The 6000-nt window shown below is 39.7% G+C and overlaps 1 pseudogene; it reads right to left on the bottom strand.

Moving 5' to 3' along the window:
- Positions 1-2297: 2297 nt before the first annotated feature.
- The window catches only part of LOC140014614 (uncharacterized), a 48779-nt pseudogene continuing 45076 nt past the window's right edge, over positions 2298-6000 (bottom strand).

The raw sequence follows: 6000 nt of genomic DNA, 5'->3' as shown, positions 1-6000 counted from the left end.
TTTTGACGTCATTTTACGGTAATGGTACAACTTGCACTACGATTATCGGATTAGGGTGTAAGACCCACCATTTCGAAGCTAAGAACCAGGGCTACAACAATGTAGAAGGTCACTCAGTCCAAATCCCAGCACAACTAAGTCAAAAATGCAGAATACCAAACCAGAACCGTAATTGCAGGTTTACAAATCACACTATGCTGTAATCAGTCCAACTCAGTCTATACAGGTCCAAATGCATTGATTCCAAAGGAATATGTTAGATAAGACATCAAGCTACATTTCATCAGAAGACACCAACATCCAAATCCAAAGAAATTCCAGTCAAAACAGACGATTACAAGCGCAGTTCGCACATTCTGATCAACCCAGAACAGCAACAGTAAAATCGACATATATCACTCTACACTACTCCAAATGACCTGAAATTTTGTAGACACCTCTAAAATGTCATTTCCTACAACTTTCATGTTTTGAGCTAAGGCCAATTCGGCCTCTATATATGATCTAAAATTTCGGACAGAATGTAGCTTCAAGAACCCTAATTTTCCAGAATTTCTTCCAAACCCAAAATTGGTTGCAATTGTCCACTTTTTCCACCTTCTAGCTTCATTACATAACATTTCCAATCATCATACAAGGCCACAACATCATGATCACATTAAACCAGAAAATTCACCAATAAATTGTAAACTTCACCATTTCATCCAAAAACAAGAATTAAATCACAAAATTCAACACTTTAGCTTCCACTAAGTACAACTCAAGCTTCATTAAGTGTAGGGGAAAGTTCATATACCACTCACCTAGTAAACAAGAGAGGGAGAGTTGTAGGACACCTTAGCTTTTCCAAAAAACTTCACCAAATCACTCACTAGCACCAAATGGAGGGATTTTATGGAGTAGAAACTAGATCAAGCAAGTGTTTTGGAGGATTTGAGCTAGATAATTGCCAAACTTTGAAGAGGTTTTTCTTCCTTCTTTGCTAGAGAGAGAATCGGCCAAGAGGTTGAAGACAAGAATGAATTTTGTGTGATTTTTGAGATATTTAAGCAATTGGTCAAAAGTCAAGAAAATGAATAGTAAGTCATAAGCTATTTCCAATACAATGGTGACACTTGTCACCTTTAGGTTTAAAACTTATCTTTTTGTCTCTCCAATACAAATATCTTAACACATTGTAAACTAATATCACTTAATACAAAATTCCAACAAGTTGTCAAAAATATAATGCATTTACCGCACTTGCGGATCCCACGTCCAAAATACGCTTTTAATTTCTCAAAAACTAACCGATACTAGAAAAATCATTTGAAAACTATATTTGCTCATAAACTTGATCTGGGGAATTTTTCTAATCAAGAAAATGTAGAAAAGGCAGGCGTTTAAAAAAAAATAAACCCTAGAAAATTAGAAAATTTCCGGGTTCTCAAACTCATTTTTTTTCGGGGCGTCACAGGTTAAATTTCAAGAACCTCTCTAGAGCTCTATCCTCTCCTCTATCCTGTTCCCCAATTTGGTTAAGTGGTCCAGGACCTTGTCTTTCCACTAAACGTTCTAGGATATCAGTCATCCTATTAATGGCAGCAGCCACTTGATTTCCCTCTGCATTTTTCTGTCCCTGGATCGGTCTAGTTGCCGATCCCTGGTCATCCCCATGAGGTTGGGCCTGTCTAGTCCCTCGTCCACTGCCTCGACCACTTCTTAGTTCTTCCATTATCCTAGACGTGCCAGTGTAAGAAACAAATCAATTATGCGAGAAAAGTCGAAAACGAGAACCAATCAAGAAACATTGGAAATAACAATAATTTACATTCATTAACATTTTAAGTTCATACAATTAGCAAATCATAGGGGAGATCACAAAAATATAGCATGTAAGTGCCACAAGAGTCCTTTTAGTCACAAAAGACTAAAGTAAAAGCAAGTGCCTCAAAAGTAGACCACACAGTCATGCAAAATACAATGGCCTCAGCACTTAGTATCACCCCTGCTAATCCTAGCTACACCAGTCAAAAGAGTCAATCACTAGGGACCTAGTCCACAGTAGGACTACCAGGCAGAATCTCCTCCTCAGGATCCTCCTCCTGATTTGGGCTCTGGACAATATCCATCACCCCATTTATCATCTCAGTGGCATCGGCCAGGATCCCGGAAGCTCGATCACGGACCTCCTCACCTACCCTAGCAAGTCGGGTCCTAACCCTCTGAAGCTCCTCGCGAGTGACCGCAGCAGTAGCCACCTCGCCAGCCAGTAGCTCCTCAAGCTCAGCGATCCTCTCGCCCTGAGCACCTACCATCTATCTAAGCTCATCCACCTCCTCCTGTAAATCTCGATTGAGGTTCACCAACTGACGATGCTCGTCGTCCAAAGCTAGTACGAGGTGGTTTGGGTAGGTGAAGGTCAACCTACACGAACATCGGGGATACCTATTGGCAGGTGAGTAACGCACGCGAGCCCCTCTACCAAGAGTTCGGTAGTAAATAGGCCTAGGAGGCTCTACATGACCATTCGCATGGCCATTCCCATTAGCTGCTAGGGCTTCGTTTCCATTTTTCATCCCTGCAAAACAATCACACTTTTCGGGTTAGAAACTTAATCTCTAGCTCGCTCGGATGTCACCTAGGGCATGCCTAACTTAGTCACTAGTTTGCCCAAATATCACTTAAGGTATGACTTAGTCGTCCTATCTCAAATCTTAAAGGTAGAGTTTCTAATATGTCACCCATATAGATCTCTAACCTAGCGCTCTGATACCAACTGTGACGCCCCCACTTCTCCCTAAGGCGAACCAAAGGGTATCCGCAGGACGCCTGCCTAGCTCTCGCCAGAACTCAAGACAATTCCCATTCAAGTTTAATGAAATACCAGCCATCACGATGATATAAGTAAGAAAGGGAGGTCACTCCCATAAATAGCATTCAAACTTACATCACGAGTTCCAAAATACGTCAAGTATCCAATCCTTACATCAAGTTTTCAAAATATACAATAATCCAGAGTCTAGCCAAGTACATTGAAAAACCCTAATACAAAAGTACATTCGAAAGGGGTTTCTCCGAGGTCCATTCCAGATCCTTTCCTGTTAAGGAAAACAAATCTACAGGGTGAGCAAAACGCTCGCGAGGCCAAGAACACACATGTAGGCACGTTGTTCAAGTAACAATCCCTATTTACAAGTAGAGCAATAATATTGCAATAATTAACAATTCGAGCGAGAAAAGTAAACAGAAATAATTCAAGGATATAGGAGATCTCAGGAGCTATTTTTCACTTGCACGATCACAAACCTCCACTAGTTGACACTCCGTCAACAGGGTAGGTTTAGTCCGTAGAACTTCACTTATCATGTCCCCTTTCACCTTACATACCCCTGTATCGGACCCGTCTGTCGTTTGTTTGAGACGATACTGCTTGAGTATGCCAAGCAAGACCTCTCAATAGGTCAAACTTATATTTTCTCATGGTTCACCAAGGAGCCCGACCAAACCCATGCCGGCTCAAGTCCAAGGTTAGCCAGTGAGATTTGGGCGTCCCCCATGTTCATTTGTGAGTCAAGGAGATTCACTCCAGCGACGTATGCAGCCATAGCATACCATTTCATTTCATTCAATCATTTAATATCATTCAATCATTCATTTCATTCAAAACATTTCATTCCATTCATTTCAAATGAGAACGAGTGCGGTAAAGTACACACTCGACTCCATTTTCAAAATCTCCAATCATTTATAACAGTTAAGCATGTATCAAGTACTCATACACTTGACACTCACCGAGTGTTTCAAGTAGCAAGTACAAGCGATTGATTAGGCGTCTCCCATGAGATTCTCTTGGAGGTCCTCTTGAGTGCCTGAGCAATTAATAATGAACTATCACTTATAAACCCCAATTATGAAGGAAGATTGTACACTTGTACAATCTAAGAAAATTTCACGAAAATGAGCCTTAATTACTCGTAAATCGAGACTAAAAAAAAATGGGATTTTAAAACACAAGAAAAATCTGATTTTTTTTCATCTTTGAAATCAAGTATACAACGGTCTAGCAATATCAAAGGAGATAGAGAGTTCGAAACCCTCAATTTGCTTTAAGTTTGGAAATTTCAGATTTGTCGAGCAATCTTTGAAAAATCGTATCTCACTCTGTACAAGTCCAAAATTGGAAAACTTGGTACCGCTGGAAACTTCTTCCAAGGTACTAAAAGTTCCTAGAAGACACTTTTCCATGATTCCAAATGAAAGATATTCAAAATTTAGCTCAAAGTGGCTGTTTTGGAATGCTAAGACAGATTTGGGTTGATTTTTGGCAAATTTTGGAAATTCGGCAAAATTCACACAATGTGAACTAGCCTTTGAAATTTGGAACTCAATTAGAGTTACAATCAAAGTTTTCAACACAACAAGCGGAACAAGAATTGGAGTTTTGGGTACCAAGATATGGTAGCTCAAAGTTGCTGCAAAAGTGAAACTGTTAAGCAAATTCCAGGTTTAAATCACGTATTTCGGGACTTTGTTTGAGCTTCGAAATGGACTCGGAGTGGTACCAAATTTAGTATAATTATACTACAATATAAGGGCTTTTCCTCTGTCAAATTTCATAGAAAAATACGTACGGGAAGTCGGTTAACAAAATCATTAAAGCTCCAAGAACTTCCAAGACAAAACTGCTTTGTGGTTCCGTTTTCCGTTTTCAAAACGTTTGGCCAACAATATGTCTCAAACACGGTCCATTTGTGTAGACAATGTCTAAGAAACATCCAAGATACATTTGGTAGGCAATCAACGCCAAGAATTTCAAAATAACAAGTCCCAATCAAGATTTAGGCATTTACTAGTCAAAAAAGGGTTTTCAACCACTGAATCAGTTTCGAACTTCGGCCACAACTCACTCAATTCAACTTGGAATTGAGCGTGGTCGGTGGCTTTGGAAACAACATTCATAAGGATAAACATTCATAGAAGGAATCATTTTAAAAATCTGTCCACAACTAGCCCATATTCGAGCATCTAGTTGCAGCTCATGACCTACACTCCAGTGAATCAGCGAAACAGGGCAGTCATGTTCAAACGATTGGTATGGTTCACTCAGGTGGAATCAGGGCATGCATTTTATACCATTGAAAAACTGGAAGTGTCTAGTTTCTAATGCCGCACTCAATTTTGACATCGTAGTAAAAAGTTATGACCGAAACAAAAACACTGCCAGAGTAATACGGGACTCATTTCCAGCTTTGACAAATTTTCGTAAACTCAACATTTAATCATCCAAATCACGTAATTTTTTGTGGAAACCTTCCACACAACTCACACAACATGTATACATCATAAACAAGTCAATTGAACCACAAAAAAAATGCACTAAGGGTCACGGAAATAACAAGGGCAGATTTGTCACTTTTGCTCAACTCTCTCCTTTTGAATTTTTCCTTCACAACCCAACATATTTCCACAAGATTAAGCACTAATCCAACATAAATAGCATCATATATCATCAAATCAGTCTACCAAGCCATTGTGGAATTTCATAGAGCCCACACACCAAATTTCCAATATAAATAAAGCTACTCACATGAATATATAAGCTTATAAGTGCAATATAACTTTCATAAGTCAAGATTTGAGAGGTTGATCATCACTTACTTTCTTAGATGATCAAGGTAGAAATTTCGGTCCTTTTAGCTCCAGAAAAACCGTGAGAGCAAGCCCCTTTTCCTAGCTTGAGGTGATCTCCAAGTGGTAAGCAAAGTGTATGTGAATTTTGAGGTGATTTGGTGAAGATTTGAAGCAAGGATTGATGAAGGAAAATGAAGAACTTTGGTTGTTTTTCTCCTTGGATGGCCGGCTGTCTTAGAGCAAGAGAGAGGGAGGTTTTGGCTGCAAATGAAGCTTCGAAGAGAAGCTAAAATGTGTGGCTCTAAATTGGTTCAAAAGTCAACTCCCTCTCCCGCGCGTACGCGCGCGTTTCGTGCTCGATTCCTCTCGACTTTGTTTCACTTGTGC

Source organism: Coffea arabica, chromosome 9e, assembly GCF_036785885.1.
Source record: "Coffea arabica cultivar ET-39 chromosome 9e, Coffea Arabica ET-39 HiFi, whole genome shotgun sequence".
NCBI classification, from domain to species: Eukaryota; Viridiplantae; Streptophyta; class Magnoliopsida; order Gentianales; family Rubiaceae; genus Coffea; species Coffea arabica.
This window is presented reverse-complemented; position numbering and strand designations above follow the sequence as displayed.